This window comes from Balaenoptera ricei, chromosome 5 (assembly GCF_028023285.1).
Source record: "Balaenoptera ricei isolate mBalRic1 chromosome 5, mBalRic1.hap2, whole genome shotgun sequence".
Classification (NCBI taxonomy): domain Eukaryota; kingdom Metazoa; phylum Chordata; class Mammalia; order Artiodactyla; family Balaenopteridae; genus Balaenoptera; species Balaenoptera ricei.
Window position 1 is genome coordinate 12,379,407 of NC_082643.1, and position 18,095 is coordinate 12,397,501.

The following is an 18,095-nucleotide window of genomic DNA, read 5'->3' on the forward strand; positions in this document are numbered from 1 at the left end:
ATTTGCATTTACCTAAATGACTGATGATGAAGAGTACCATTTCATGGGCTCCTTGGGTAAAGTGTTCAAATTATTTCACCACTTAAAAAATGTAGGTTCTGTTTTCTTATTATATTTTGAGAATTCCTTAAATATTCATACATGAAAAAAGTCTTTTATGTATTATATGACTTCTAAATATTTTGTTCCCATCTATGGTTTATGTTTTCATTTCCTTAATAGGGTCTTTCAAAAAACAGAAATTTTTTAACTTTGGTGAAGTCAAATTTAACAATTTTTCTCTTTGTTTCATGTTATTAGAATCATATCTAAGAAATGTTTACCTAAACCAAGATCACAAATATTTTCTCCTATGTTTTCTTCAAGATGTTTCATAGTTTTAGGTTTTACATTTGGATCAATGATACATTTTGAGTTAAGTTTTGCATTTGTTGCTAAGTATAAAGATTTGGAAGAGGGGTGGATACCCAATTGTCCTAGCACTATTTGTTGAAAAGCCTATCTTTTCCTCAAAAATTGCCTTTGTACTTTTGTCAAAAATCAGTAGTCCATATATGTGTAGGTCTATTTCTAGACACTCCATTCTTCTCCATTGATATATTTGTGTATATTTTGGCCAATATAAGTTTCCTAATAACTGCAGCATTACAGTAAGTATTGAAATCAGGTAACTTCAGTCCAACAAATTTGTTCTCTTTTGAAATTTTTCACTACTTTGGGTCCTTTGCATTTCCACATGAATTTTAGAATTATCTTGTCAATTTCTCTGAAAGAACACCTAAGGGATTTTGATTATAATTTTGTTGAATTTACAAACAAATGTTTGGTTCTAATTTGTGGTCTGAGGTGCTAAATCTAAAATGGAAGGAGGGGTTTCATTCACTTTGGGTAGACAGACTATTAAAAAAGTGAATGCTATATAAATAGCCATTTCTCTGAAGAAGATATACTAGTAGCCAATAAACACCTGACAAGTCACTGAACACCATTTGCTATCAGAGAAATTCTAATCAAAACCACAGTGAGATATTATATCACACTCACAAGGATAGCTATAACCAAAAACACAGTAACAAGTGTTGACAAGGATATGGAAAAATGAGAACCTTCATTGACTGCTGGTGAGAATGTAAAATGCCACAGTCACTTGGAAAATAGCCAGGTAGTTCCTCAAAATATTAAAATAGTGTTACCATTTGACCCAGTAAGTCTACACCCAGGTATATACCCAAGAGAAATTAAAATATATTTCACGCAAAAATTTGTATATAAATGTTTATAGCAGCATTATTCATAATGGCTAAAATGTATAAATAACCCAAATATCTATCATCTGATGAATGGATAAAAGTAATATCGTTATGTCCATATAAATTACATATCTGATAAGGGTCATATATCCAGAATATATAAAGAACACTTACAACTCAAAAATAAAAAGATAGATAATCCAATTAAAATATGGGCAAAGGATTTGAATAGATGCATCTCCAAAGAAGATCTAACAACAGCCAATAAGACATGAAAAGATGCTCAACATCACTAGCTATCAGGGAAATGCAAGTCAAAACCACAATGCAATACCTCTTCACACCCACTAGGACAGCTAAACCAAAAGGACAAACAATAACAAAAAGGACAGACAATAACAAGCGTCGATGAGAATGTGGAAAAATAGGAACCCTCACACAGTTGGTGGTATTGTAAAATGATGCAACCAGTTTGGAAAACAGTTTGGTAGTTCCTCAAAACAGTAAATATCTGGTTACCACATGATCTAACAATTCCAATCCTAGGTATACGGTTAAGAGAAACAAATGAAAATATATCTTTAAAAAACGTATATATATTCACAGCAGCATTATTCATATAGCCAAAAATGGGAAAGAACCTAAACATCCATCAGCTGATGAGTGGATAAAAAACAATTGCAGTATATCCACACAATGGGATATTATTCAGCCATAAAAACTGGAGTACTGTAACATGCTATAATGTGACTAAACCTTGAAAACATTACTCTAAATTTAAGAAGCCAGTCACAAAACACTACATTTTATGTAATTCAATTTATATGAAATTTCCTGAATAGGCAAACCTATGGAACGAAAGTAAACTGGTGGTTGCCTAGAGTTGGTGGGGATTAGGGGAATTAGGGTGCAATAACTAAAGGGTACGGGGTTACTTTTTATGGTGATGAAAATGTTTTAAAATTCATTGTGGTGATGGTTGCATGACTCCTTGAATATACTAAAAACCAATGAGTTCTACACTTTAAATGGGTGAATTGTATGGCATATGAATTATATCTCAATAAAGCTGTTAAAAATATTTTTTTAAAGTGAGTGTCATAGAATAAAATACATACTATAATGTGAGACATAGGCAGTGCTACTATTTCTGTTACTAATTAGCAGGCTTCCTAGGGGAGCTGACATCTAAGTAGTGACATAAATGTTAGTTGAAATAGATAGGTGAGGGTAGGGCATGGGTAGATTTTTGTAAGAAGGGAAGAAAAGAGAAACAAAAAATATTCCAGGTAGAAAACAGCAGGTTCTAGTACCCAGGAGTGATAACAAGTTTGGCGGATGAAGGAAATGGAAGAAACTCAGTATCTAGAGTGTGTTAAGGTTGGTGGATGGAAGTAAGAGAAGTGAAAAATGAGGCTGGAGAAGATCATGGGGAGCCCTACAAGCCAGATTAAGATATCTAGACTTTTTCTTAGATTTGTTGAAATACTATTAAAAACCCTATTAGGGGTCGAGTTTATCAAATATGCCTGATCACACATTGGCTTGTTTTAAAATGAAACATATATTGCTCTCAAGAAAGAAACTCTTTATAATAACATTTACATTTTTTACTATCTATAACTGATTTTGGTCTTGATGTATTAAATTGAGAACATACTACTTTTTTACATCTATACCTATTATTTAAAATCCTAAGAACTTCCATGGTAGATAACATCCTAGGTTACAGGAAGACATCTAACCAGCTGAAAACCCCATGTAGTTTTCTCAATTAGTTTGAGCATCTAAAACATAAAGGCAGAAGGCAACACTGGAATTTAGAAAGATGTCGATTTGATTTTTATTTGTTCTGTAATATCTTTGACATATTTTTATCAGCAAAATTAGACACAAATGTCTACCTTTAATTTTGTTTGAATTTGGGAGTATTGTTTTTTAAAATACTGGTTCATAGACTATCAGATGACTGACAACAAATAAATGGTAGCCATTATCAAGTATGATACAAATGTAGCATGGTAATATTTTGAGGTGTTGATCTGGCTTTTAACTTTTCCAATTCATCCTGAGCCTTTATTTATTAATTTAGTCATAACAAAAAGTAAAGAAAAATCCTTTCATTTCAAAAGCCAAAACTTTTTAGTTTCAAAATCCTAAATCCTAAAAGATATAGAAATTAAAAAATTATGCCATAGTGATTTGGAAAACTAAACAAACATTCAGAGCTACTTGTCTTTTATTACCTTCTGCTACCTCACTTCCACCATCACCCGAGACTGGATTAAGTTGGTCCAGAAAAGTTAAAGAGAAAGAAATGAAACAAGAATTTAAATGCTGGTGATTCCCTAAAAGCAATCTTGTCTCCCCTGGATGAATCCTGGGGTGAGTATGGGAGCTACTGATAGATTTTAGTTTGGGGAACTCAAGAGCAGAGAGCAGCCTGAACCGCCTTTTTCAGTTTAGGGCTAGGAAAAATCAAGAACCAGAGTTCTGATCCCAGCCTGGTGTGAGAGCATCAGAAATATCTGCATGGGCTCTCGCGTCAGTCAGCTCTGAGACACCTTAATAGAATCCCTGTTTGAACCTGTATCTATCAGGGAGCCACAAAATGTTTTCCTCTGCTTCCATAAGCAGACTCATGCGGCGTCTCAATCTGGTAGACCTGGAAAGCTACTATGGCAAAATGAAGCAATGATCTGTGTGGACCTACCACCAATGAGCAGAAGTGAGTGAGGAAATAACGGTAGAAACCATCATAAATACATGACCATGACTCCTGTTAGATATACCTTGCCTCCCAAGCATAGGATTTGCCCTTAATAAAGTCCCCAAAAGAAACAACCCGATGAACTGATGTAACGACTACCTTGCTACATTTATTATTTGGTACCTGGTAGAATGGAGGCTCAAAATTAAAATTAAATTTAATCATAGAAAAAAAATCATAATCCTTATGGCCTGAGAACTGTAGCCATTAAACCAATAAAAATCATTACTTTTTACAGAGTGCTTACAAGGTTGCAAGTATTAAATTAGCTATTTACATAAGTGATTTCAATTTTATTAACAGTAAGGCATATTCTAAAAGTGCTCCTCCTTGAGCAGATGTTTTTCATGACAGATTCATTTCACTCTGATGGTAAAATCTGGTTCTGGTATACCCTCTTATAGTTGTTTAACACCATACATCTTAGATAAATAGTGGATTAATAGTTCTTATACCCAGCAGTTTTAGATCTAGCAATTCAAGGTTCTTGTTCAAACCGTAATTAACTTAATATTCATGCCCCCTGTCTTTTAAAGCCACTTCTCATTAGCAAGACCTTTATAACTTCCCAGCACAGTTGGCAACAACTTTATTTCTATGAAGCAAAAGACAATATGTTACAGATATTCACTATAAAATAAATAATACTGTCAAAGGCTTTATCCTGTCTTGGGGCTATCCTTAGCCTTCAAAAAAATTAATTGGTCCCACAGGCTTAGATGGATTTTAAATTTTGAAGAGGGACTTAGGGAGGAGGCATGTTAAAATTATCATTTTCGCTTTCCCCAAGGCACCCGGTCAAAGGCCACTCAGAATGGGAAATGTCCACTTGAGGCCTTGCCCAGCAAGAACTAACAGAAACCATACCACATTCAGCTGCAACCTTTATTATATTTCTAAAAAAGTGAATTCAGCTTCCAGCCCTGCCAAAATATATAACTAAGTTTTACAGTTTTGACCTTAGGTAACTGGGGAGCAACCACATAAGCTGACATCAAAGAATATTTGCTTTTATTTTTAAAATATGTATTTCATGCTTGTAAAGTCTAAAGGTGGCCTGAGTGTGAATGGGGATGAGACAGCAGAAACATGAACTGGGTAGGTAAAGGGTGGTTTCTTTTCTCTTAATAAGCTGGTAAAACTGCTAAGGAAAAAAAATCACATATCGAAAAAAGGAAAACAATTGTTTCTAATTACCTCACCATTGTGTACATTTTTCTGTCTCGTGTGTGTGGGTGTGTGTGTTTAAATCATTGCAATAAGGCTAAGATTACAAAGATATGAAAACAATCAGATATGAAAACAATCCCTAGGTATTTTTCTTGACCCTCCAAAAGTAAAAACGCACGAAATAGTTTTGCCAAGAAGAACAGATGTTTCTGTTGTATATTTCTTACTCCCTGGGCATGCTTGAGAATTCTAAATATAAATGTTCAAACAGACAGGGTGCAAACACACAGGAAGTTTGGGGGAGTGTGAGGATTCATTTCGGCGATTCAATCTGAGTCACAATTTTACACATGAATCAAAAATCAGGAAAATTGGAAAAAGGACCATTTAGACATATTGACATGTGTGGCATGCATCTTAAAAAGAAAGCCAATTCAGAGAGGTAACTAATCTCATGACTAACTTAAACTACGTAAAGAATAAATAGAAACAAGTTTCAAAGACATACATACTAACTTAATTTTGCATGATTATCTCAATGTCCTTATATGACAGACTGAATGGGGTCGGTCACATTCATAAATTCCCAAATTTCAATCATAATTAGTACAGTTTTATATATTAAATTAAAAAATGAAGATCTGTCTCTGAGAAGAAACAGTAGAGGGGTCAGAATGAATATTCTAACTAACTAACCAACACATTACTTGACACAGAGTTATCTAATGTTCAATATAGGATAATAATCTAAACTTGCTGCTCAGGATGTTATAACAAATTAAGCTCTTTGCCTCCAACAGATAGTGACTACAGTTTTCATTTCCACATGAAATGGCAATTTCATTTATTTCATGGCAATATAGTTTTTTGAAACTATAGTTTGAAAACTATATTTGAAAATACAGTTTTTTGAAACATTATTTTCTGAAAATAATGTTTCTGGGTAACATTATCAGGATGTGACATAGATTGTTCCTGACTTCAATTCCCCCCATAAGAAGACCAACTAGCGACTATCTATAGACAAGACACTGTTGAGAACATCCCAGTACCCAGGGATGAGGCTGAAGCACTCCCCTGGACCACAGAGGTGGAGAAGGACAACATTAGAAGGGTAAGAGAAGTGGCTACACTCTGCAGTTTCCTATCTCTATCCCAGGCTTCCATAGCACCACACTAAGGCGGCCCCTCCGGGCCTACCGTTTCTAAAGTGGGAAAAAGTAAGCCCAAGGTTGAGTTTCTTCTCCCCCAGCATTGCAGTGTGCTTCCCTGGAGGCCCACTCAGATCTTATCTCACAGGGATCACTAGGGGACCCTGCAGGGCTTGACCTCTGGAGAACGGAAAGAGATGGAGAAGGGAGTGGGGTTTACAGCAAACAGTGCTCAGATCTCAGACTGCGTTCCTCCCTGCCGTGGCGCTTTAGCAGAGATCCCAGCAAGTAGCTCTGCCCATCGGTAGAGCAGAGCCAGTGCCTGCCCTCAGTTGACAGTTCTGCCTGATTCAGGAGCCCAGCGCAAGCCTCGCTGGATCTGGAGCCCATTTTACTTCCCACCTAGGCAGGGAAGCAAATCTGAAGCACTGCCCAGCTGCTGAGTGTAGCCTCCAGTCCCACCCAACAGGGAAAGCTGACCAGAGGATCGAGGCAGCCACAGAGTCTACTCTACAGCCGCCCTCGGGCAGGGAGCCAGGCCAGCAGTACTGCACAACTGCTAAGTATAGCCTCTGGCCCCAGATAGCCAGAGAGTCTAAACAGTGACCCTGACAACCAAATAACCCAGACTACGGTAACTGCCCAGCCACAAAGCCCAGCTTACGGCAGAGCCCAGCCTATAGCGTTGCTAGACTGCTGAATACAACCCATGGCCTGGCCGAGAGGGGGGGCCCAGCCAGGGACCCGCTCGATCATGGAGCATTACCCACAGCCCCACGTGACTAGGAAGCGGAGACAATGACCCCTCCTGACCTCAGAGCACAGTCTCTAGCACATCCAACTGCAGGATACACTTGGAGGCATCTCCCAACCAAAGAGCCTAGCCAATGATCTTGCCAAACAGCAGAGCACAGCCAGATGTCTACCTGGCCACGAAGCCCATCCTGCAGCCCCGTTTAACTCTGGGGCACAGTCTGCAGCCCTGTCCGATCACAGAGCACTGCCTGAGGGCTTATTTTACTATAAAGCCCTGCCTGTGGCCCTGCCAGGACACAGAGCTCAGCCAGTGGCACCATCTGGTCGGGGAGCACAACCTGAGACCCCCACCTCACCAGCAACAGCTGCAGAGCCCAGCTCACAGCCCTGACCCATAGTGGAGTTCAAGTGTCACCACCCCGTAAGAGAACGTAGCCTGCGACCTTGCCTGACCACAGGTGACTGCACAGCCCAGCTAGTGCTTCCACCTGATCAAGGAGCGCAGCCAGTGGCCCAGCCTGATCAGGGAGGCCACCCAACCACCCCTCCTGACTGCAGAGCCCAGCCAGCAGGCCCACCCAAACATGGAACCCAGCCAGCGGTAAACCCCTGACCTCAGAGCACAGGCAGCAATTGATTTGGCAAATGCCACTGCCCACCCCCACCCAAATTGACTTAAGAAAGGAGGAACAGGGCTTCCCTGGTGGCGCAGTGGTTAAGAATCTGCCTGCCAATGCAGGGGACATGGGTTCGAGCCCTGGTCCGGGAAGACCCCACATGCCGCAGAGCAACTAAGCCCATGAGCCACAACTACTGAGCCTGCGCTCTAGAGCCCACGAGCCACAACTATTGAGCCCACGTGCTGCAGCCACTGAAGCCCGCGCGCCTAGAGCCCGTGCTCCGCAACAAGAGAAGCCACTGCGGTGAGAAGCCCACACACCACAAGGAAGGGTAGACCCCGCTCGCCGCAACTAGAGAAAAGCCGCGCGCAGCAACAAAGACCCAGCGCAGCCAAAAATAAATAAATAAAAATAAATAAATTTATTTAAAAAAAAAAGGAGGAACAGAAGCAGGTCATATTCACAAAGGGTGCACATGACTATGCATTTACTGTCATGGGCTAGGACTGTGTTCATTCTCCTGTTTCTGTTCTTTTTGGACATTCTCTTTTTTATGATTAGTGTTTACCTAAAATTTTGTTTCCATACAGTTATTTTAAATCTATTTATACCTTTTTATTTAAAGCTCACCTCTTGTAAACAGAATATATTTTGATCTTGCATTTTGACCAGTCTGACAAATATGCATTCTATTAGAGTGTCAGTTCATTTATTTTTCAATATAATTATTTAAATGATTGTGTTTAATGCTATCATTTTGCTTTTTTTTTCTATAACTTCCATTTACTTTTTCCTCTAGTACTTCTGTCCTACTCACTTTTGTGTTAATAAAATTAGTTAGGTAATATACTTTATTTTCTGTATTATTGTCTCTTCAGTTATAGCTTTTTGTATTATTTTAAATGTTTGCTCTGGTCATTACCATTTATATTTTAATATATCACAGTTGATTTAAGATTAGCATTATACTCTATCAAATAAAATATAGAAATTTGCAACAGTATAACTTCATTTACCAACCCCACTATGTTACTATTCATTCCAGTCTGATGATTTTCCCTTTAGCATGTCTGGAAGCACAGTTCTACTCAAAAATTTTTCTTAGCTTTTGATTCGGCGAAGGATGCTTTTATTTTACCTTAACTTTTGAAAAATATTTTTACTGTATATTGATTTCTGCATTGGCAGTTTTCTTCTTTCAATTCTCTAACAATGCTTTACCACTGCCACCTGGACCCCATTTTTTATGATGGGAAGTTAGCTGTAATTTTCACCTTATATATAACGTATCACTTTTCTATGCTGTTTTCAAGATTTTCTTCTTATCTTTGGTTTTTAATAGTTTGACTATGATGTGCTTAGATATCATTTTCTTTGTATTTACCCTATTTCAGAATTTTCAAGCTTCCTGAATCTGTGAGTTCACATTTGTTACCATATTTAGGAAAATTTTTTCATTATTTACTCCATTTTCTAAAAATTTATTTTCTTTTCTCAACTTCTGAAATTTCAATTATCCCTTGATACTGTCCCAGTTGTCACTGATATTATGTTTTCTTTCTTTTTTAAAATTCTTTCTTCTCTGTGATATTCAGGTTGAACAATTTCTATTGATATATTATCAACTTCACTATTTCCTACACAGTGTACAATGCAATTTTAATTCCATCAATTGAAAATTTTTTCAAGTTTTGTATTTTTGAACTCTACATTTTGCTTTATTTCCTTAGTTTTCATGTCTCTGCCTAAATTGCACATATATATAATAATTATGACAATATTTTCTGTTAAGTCCAAGAACATATTTATAATAAGTGCTTTAAAATCCTTGTCTACTTATTCTAAAATCTAGATTATCTCAGGGTTGGTTTGTACTGATCACTTTTTCTTTCAAGTTTGGGTCATATTTTCCTGTTTCTACTCATCTCAAGTAATTTAATTTTAATTTTAATGGACATTATGGATGACACATCATAGAGACTGTTGTTCATTTTTCTTCTTTTTAAGAGCAAAAATTTAAGAGTTGTAGCAAAGAGTTGACTTGGCTGGAACAATATCCAAACCCTATCTCCCCTATATGAGCAGACTGACATCTCTGCTCAGTTCTCTTAACCTTCTATCTGTCCCTTACTTTGAGCTCCTTAGAATCTTGGAATTCTAGGGCCATCCAAAAACCTGCCTGTAATTCACACACATTTTGGGGGGCTTCTCTATTTAAGGGGTATGTTCCCTAACATTGCTACTGTTCTGGATGGCCCAAATTCTATCTTCTAATTCCTCAAGACAAAAAGGCAAAAATTTTATAGTTCAGATTCAGCTGTTTTGCTCCCCAAGAAGTAGGGTTTGTGTCAAGCTATATGAATGAAATATAAATATAAAATTAGTATATAAACATTAAATCTCATTCAGCTTTTGCCTTTTAATGATTGGCTCTTCAGTGTTTTTTCAAAATTTTTGCAACTCTCCAGTACTACTTTCAAATACTTAAAGAAAAAAATTCTTTCCAGAGTTTATAGTTAACATCTCTGTATTACTCCAACACAGCCTAAAAATATATACTAGTTAACTTCAAAAGTAATGTGAAATAAAGACATTACTAGATTTTTTTCTTAAAAAAGATGAGATGATATGACACCTGTAGATCTGGATTAAAAATAATACTAAAGGATATTCCTCAGAGAGAAAGAAAATTGCCACATACAGAAAACACAGAAATGTTGGAAGCAATGAAGAACAATGAAAAGGAGAAATATGAAAATATAAAAATAAAACAACTGTGTAAAACAATTATTAAAGTCTAGGGATCATAAAATATGTGCAAAATTAAAAAGTATGATAATCATACAACAGATGGGAGAGATTTAAATGGGGTTAGTGTTTCATGGTCCTATAAGTTATAGAGAGTCTTGAAAAATCTAAATGCTAAGTATATTTGGAAGTACTAATAAATCAAGAATGCATGTAGTAATATTTAAGGCATCTAATAAAATAATATTAAAATGATTTATAAAACAAACTAGTGGAGAAAGAAAAGAAATGCTTAATCATTTTATTTATCCAAAATAAATCATTCCACTCCAAGCTGCCCTGGGCCATGAAGAGCCACACAGGTAGATAAGACACAATAGTCTTTAAAACAAAGACAGTTAACAAGAGACAAAGAAGGACATTACATAATGATAAAGAGATCAATCCAAGAAGATATAACAATTATAAATATATAAAAACCCAACACAGGAGCATGTAAGTACATAAAGCAAATATTAGTAAACATAAAGGGAGAAACTGACAGTAATACAATAATAGTAGGGGACTTTAAAACCCCACTTATATCAATGGACAGATCATTCAGACAGAAAATAAATAAGGAAACACTAGCCTTAAATGACATGTTAGATGAGATGTATTTGATAAGTATATACAGAACATTTCATCCAAAAGAAGAATACACATTCTTTTCAAGTGCATATGGAATATTCTCTAAGATAGACTGATCACATGTTTGGCCACAAAACAAATCCCAATAAATATAAGAAGGCTGAAATCATAACAAGAATCTCTTCTGATCACAATGATATGAGACTACAAATAAACTACAGGAAAAAAAAATGCAAAAACCACAAACAACTGAAGTCTAAACAACATGCTACTAACCAAACAATAGGTCACTGGAGAAATCAAAGAGAAAATCAAAAAATGCCTTGAGACAATGTAAATGGAAACACGATGATCCAAATCTACAGCATGCAGCAAAAACAATTCTAAGAGGGAAATACAGCAATCCAAGCCTACCTCAAGAGACAAGAAAAATCTCAAATAAACAGGCTAATTTTACACCTAAAGGAACTAAAAAGGGAAAACAAACAAAACCAAAGCTAGTAGAAGGAAAGAAATAAGAAAAATCAGAGCAGAAATAAATAAAATAGAGACTAAAAAAAAAAAAAAGAAAAGATCAATGAAACTAAGACCTGGTATTTTGAAAAGATAAAATTGATAAACCTTTATCCAGACTGATCAAGAAAAAAAGAGAGAGGGACCAAATAAATAAAACCAGAAAAGAAAGAGAAGTTACAAAGAGGACCACAGAAATAGAAATGATCTTAAGAGATTACTAAGAACAATTATACTACCATAAAATGGACAACCTAGAAGAAATGGATAAATTCCTAGAAATGTACATTTCCTAAGACTGAATCAGGAAGAAATACACAGTATGAACAGACCAATTACCGGTAATGAAATTAAATCAGTAATCAAAAAGCTCCCAACAGAAAAATGTCCAAGACCAGTCAGCTTCACAGGTAATGTTTCTACAAAACATTTTAAAAACAGTTAACACTTATTCTTCTCAAAGTATTCAAAAAACTGCAGAGGAAGGAACACTTTCAAACTCATTCTCTGAGGCCAGCATTACCCTGATATCAAAACCAAACAAAAACATACACACACAAGAAAAAAAAAAAAACAAGAAAGAAAAGAAAAAGATAAGAAAATTACAGGCCAAATCACTGATGAACATAGATGCAAAAATTCTCAACAAACCAAATTCAACAATACATTAAAAGGATCACACACCGGGCTTCCCTGGTGGCGCAGTGGTTGAGAATCTGCCTCCTAATGCAGGGGACACGGGTTCAAGCCCTGGTCTGGGAAGATCCCACATGCCACGGAGCAACTAGGCCCCTGAGTCACAACTACTGAGCTTGTGTGTCTGGAGCCTGTGCTCCCAACAAGAGAGGCCACGATAGTGAGAGGCCCGCGCACTGCGATGAAGAGTGGCCCCCGCTTACCGCAACTAGAGAAAGCCCTCGCACAGAAACGAAGACCCAACACAGCCAAAAATAAAGAAAGAAATAATAAAAAAAAAAAAAAAATAGGATCACACACCATGATCAAGTGGGGTTTACCCTAGGGATGTAAGGGTGGTTTAATATCCATATATCAATCAACATGATACACCATATTAACAAAATGAAGGATAAAAATTACATGATCATCTCAAAGGACAAGGAGAAAAGCATTTGACAAAATTCAACATCCATTTATGATAAAAAATTTCTCAAGAAATAAGAAATGTACCTCAGTGTACATTTACACTGTACACTGGGTATAGAGGAAATGTACCTCAGTGTCATAAAGGTCAAACATGACACACCCACACCTAACACCATACTTAATAGCAAAAATTTGAAAACTTTTCCTCTACGGTCCTGAAGAAGACTTGGATATCCACTCTAGCCACTTTTATTCAACCTAGTATTGGAAGTCCCATTCACAGTAATTAGGCAAGAAGAAGGAATAAAATGCAGCCAGATAAAAAAGCAAGTATTAAAACTGTCATTGTATGCAGATGACACAATAGTATAAACAGAAGCCCTAACGACTCTAATAAACAAGTGTTAAAACTAATAAACTCATTCAGTAAAGTCACAGGATACAAAATCAAATACAGAAATCTGTTGCATTTGTATACACTAATAACAAACTATCAGAATGAAAAATTGAGAAAACAATCCCATTTATGGTTGCATCAGACAGAATAAAATATCTAGGAATAAATCTAAACAAAGAAGTAAAAGACTTGTATTCTGAAAACTTTAAGACACTGATGAAAGAAATTGAAGATAACACAAACAAATGGAAAGATACACTGTTCTCATGGATTGGAAGAGTTAATATTGTTAAAATAACCATACCACCCAAGGCAATCTACAGATTCAGTGCAATCTCTATCAAAATACCAATGGCATTCTAGAACAAACAATTCTAAAATCTGTATGGACACACAGAAGGCCCCAATAACCAAAGCAATATTGAGAAAGAAGAGCAAAGCTGGAGGTATCATGCTCCCTGATTTCAAACTATACTACAAAGATACAATAATCAAAAACAGACTGGCACTAAAAACAGACACATGGATCAATGGAAAAGAATAGAGAGCCCAGAAAGAATCCCACATTAATATGGTTAATTAATCTATGACAAAGGAGACAAAAATATACAGTAGGGAAAAGACAGCCTCTTCAATAAATGGTGTTGGGAAAACTGGACAGCTACATGCATAGAATCAAACTGGACTACTTTCTCACAAAATATATAAAAATAAACACAAGATGAATTAAAGGTTTATATGTAAAAACTGAAACCATAAAACTCCTAGAAGAAAGCATAGGCAGTATTCTCTTTGACATCAGTCTTAGCAATATTTTTTTGGATCTGTCTTCACAGGCAAGGGAAACAAAAGCAAAAATAAACAAATGAGACTACATCAAACTAAAAAGCTTCTTTACAGAAATAGAAACTATCACTAAAACAAAAACGCAGCCTACTGAATGGGAGAAGATATTTGCAAAAAATATATCAGATAACTGGTCAATACCCAAAGAACTCATAGAACTCAACATCAAAAACAAACAACCTAATTAGGAAATGGGAAGAGAACCTGAATAGACATTTTTCCAAAGAAGACATTCAGACGGCCAACAGACACATGAAAAGATGTTCATCATCACTAATCATCAGGTAAATGCAAATCAAAACCACAATGAGATATCACCTTACGCCTGTCAAATGGCTATCATCAAAAAGAACACAAGTAAAAAATGTTGACAATGTAAAGAAAAGGGAATCCTCATACACCATTGGTGAGAATGTTAATTGGTGCACACACTGTGGAAAACAATATGGAGATTCCTCAAAAAACTTAGAACTACCATATGATCCAGCAATTCCACTCCCGGGTATATATCCAAAGAAGTGAAAACACTAATTTGAAAAGATACATGCACACCAATATTCATTGCATCATTATTTACAATAGCCAAGATATGGAAGCAACCAAAGTGTCCATCAATAGATGGACAGATAAAGAAGATGGGGTATATACACAATAGAATATTACTCAGCCATAACACAGAATGAAATCTTGCCATTTGTGATAACATGGATGAATCTAGAGGGTATTATGCTAAGTGAAATAAGTAAAACAAAGAAATACAAATACCATATGGTCTCACTTATATGTGTAATCCAAAAAAAAAACAAAAACAAATGATCAAAATAACAAAAATGGACTCACAGATACAGAGGACAAATGGGGTTGACAGAGCAAAGTAGGGTAGGTCAGAGTGAAATAGGTAAAGGGGATTAAAAGTTACAAGCGTCCAGTTATAAAATAAATAAGTCACAGAGATATAATACACACCATAAAGATTATCGTCAATAATATTGTAATAACTTTGTATAGGGGCACATGGTTACTAGACTTATTGTGGTGATCATTTCATAATGTATGCAAATTTCAAATCACTATGTAAGATACATGAAATTAACATAACACTGTATATTAACTATATTTCAATTTAAAAATCTGGCTTTTCTATATTAATATTCGGAAAAGTAGGTATTAAGGCGAAAAACATTGCTAGAAAAGAAGAGGGACATTTCAGTATAATAAACAAATTAATACACCAGGAAATGATAACAATTCTGGTTAGTATGCACCCAAATTAAATGGCTTCAAAATATATAAAACAAATGTTGACATAACTAAAAGGAGAAATTAACAGATTTATAATCAGAGTGGAAGATTTAGCAAATTTCTTTCAGTGATTGACAAAATAACCATAAGCAGACCAAAAAAAGTATAGAAGTTTGCTCAAGATGAATAATCCTGATCTAACCGACATACAAAGAACACTGTAATTAATAGTAACAGATAAATATTATTTTCACATGCCTATGAAGCACTTACCCAAATAGATCTCAAATTAGCCTCTCAATCATATCTCAAAAAGTTTCCAAGGAATGAAATTATATGAAATGTATAACACGACCATGGTGAAATTAAGCTAGAAATCAACAACAACAAAAATAATTAGGAAATACCTGAGTGTTTGGTAATTAAGTTTTCTTTCTGTAAATCATAATGGAAATTAGATTAGAAAACATTTTAGCCCTGTAATAATGGAAATTCAACCATCAATATGTTGTGTATTTGTGATTAGAGGGAAATCAATAGCCTTTAGTGCATATATTAGGAAGAAGGAAGCCTAGAATTTAATGAGCTCACTAACCAGCTTATAAGTTAGAAAAATAAAAGCAATTACACCTAAAGAAAGTAGAAAGATGAAAATTATAAGTTAATAAAATAGCAAACAAATAAACAATTTTTAAAAATCAGTAAGTCCATGTTTGGAGACAATTCTTCTTGGTTCTCTTGTGGTTTATTTGGTTGGTTATCTCAAGACATGCAAGTGAGGGAACTGAGAGTGAGAGAGGAAGGAGCAAAGCCAAAGATAAGGATGTATAACTGAGGCTGAGATTGTTTTACAACAATAGATGTTGTATTTTGCTGCAAACTCCCGTGAAGCTTACCAATATTTTACAAACTATATGTAAAAATTTTGTGTCTTAAAGATGGAAGTCCAGAGCATTTATAAACCAGCCCTTAACACCCACTTGGTAAGGAATGCTCCTGGCACCTTAACCACTCTCTACGTTTGGACTCTGCTTACGTGGAGGTGGAGTTCCCACAGCATTAGCTTAGGCTCTGGGGCAGAATGTAGTAAACTACAATGTGTGCTCAAGATGAGGTACTAGCAGCACATGTTGCCCAGTAGCAGTACAACATGGATTGCAACTGACTGAAGGTACTCTCTTGCCCTGGGCCCCTGTTAAAAACTAACAGTATTCTGAATCACACCGTATACATCAGCAGTAGCAGTATTTTCAAGTACATTGATATGCTGCCTCGGAAACTGAGAGAAAACCTCATAGTTCAGTCATCTTTATACGTGGCAAGAATAAAAAGTGCAATAAATTTTCTTATACTTTAGAGAGCTGTCCCCAAATGCCCCAGACTATTGATTCACTTTTGAGACAGGACTCTGAATCTTTAGAGTATTTATCTCCCATTCTTTGCACATATGTGTTACACTACAAAATCCAAAGTACTTCCTTCCCCTTGTTAACAAGATTATGTTTGGATGACTCACCAAAACAGTAAGCCAGCATTAGGGAAGAAAAGCAAAGTCCCTGTGGACTACAGTGAGACCGAGAAGAATTAACATGATCTTGGGGCAAGAAGTTAATGTGTACTGGTCTTCCTCCCAGGTGAATGTGAATACTTTTGATCCTCATTTCTGAAGTTGATTAAAATAAATTATTCCTCATATCAGTAGTCACAATCCAAGAATTTTAGGCTATGTTGATCAGTTCCAGTAAAAGCACCACATCCAGCACAGCAGCTAAGATTGGGGCCCCACTTCCTATTCGGTCATTTTCCACAGCTCATTTGCTTCTCCCCTCAGGAATGTACAGGTGAATTAAACTGGGATATGCTGGTAATCACTGCATCTTCATTCTTTGAGGATGACATTATTCACTGCAACTTATCCTAGGATACGGTATTCCTTCTGATTTACAATTTAGGCCTGAAATAGGGGCAGTTTCTGGGGCTTTTGTTTGTCCTTCTTGACACAGACTCTTAGTAGCTATAGTATACTCCATAGTAGCCAATCTGGCATTCGTTTAGTCTATCATTCCCAATATGCACTCTTGGAAACCAAGAAATAATGATGACATTTCTGTTCTTCCAATATCAGAATCAGATAATGGTTAATATCTAATAGCACATGAAAGAATTCTGTATATTCTTTTTCTAAGTATACAGTTACTCTACTAAATGGCAGCAGAGTTCTTTAGGGGAGAGTTTACAATAAGGGACATTACAATGTCCTTTGCCAAAGAGATCTAGCCTCCACTTCAATCCAAATGCTCAGGGTTTCAACTTAGGTCTGAAAATCAGGTGAGTTATAACAATTTCCATTCGGGGATCCAACATCAGCCTTCTGCTTGTCAGCTATATATATTTTTTAAGTTATATATGTCCACATCCTATGCAGCAGCCGTACTGTCAAAAAAGAACATGATCTATTAGCCACCACCACAGATCCCTGTGGAATAAGGCACCTAGAGGTCACTCTGGTAATGCTATCAGTTGAGATTAACTACACTTTTTAAAAATGTAATTCCACAGAAAAACTTTGAGAAATGTTGTAAAAACATGCCTCTCTCAGCAGGAGCAAGAGCTGGGTTTTTTATTCGGATTTCTTCAATCATGACATAGATATGCTCTCAAGGAGTGCATATCCTGGCATTCAAATCTGTTACCTTTGCAAAGTAACTTCCAATTCTTCAGTAAAGACAAACAAAGTTTTAGGCAAAGAAACGCAAGTGCTGTCAGCTGGAAATGGTCTGGAACTCACTGATAGGATGTAGATGTGGCACCAGCATTTGCTACATTGCACCCCTTGTACTATGCAGATCCACTTACTGTCTGACATATGGAGATATCCTTTGAGTTGTAAAGCTGTAT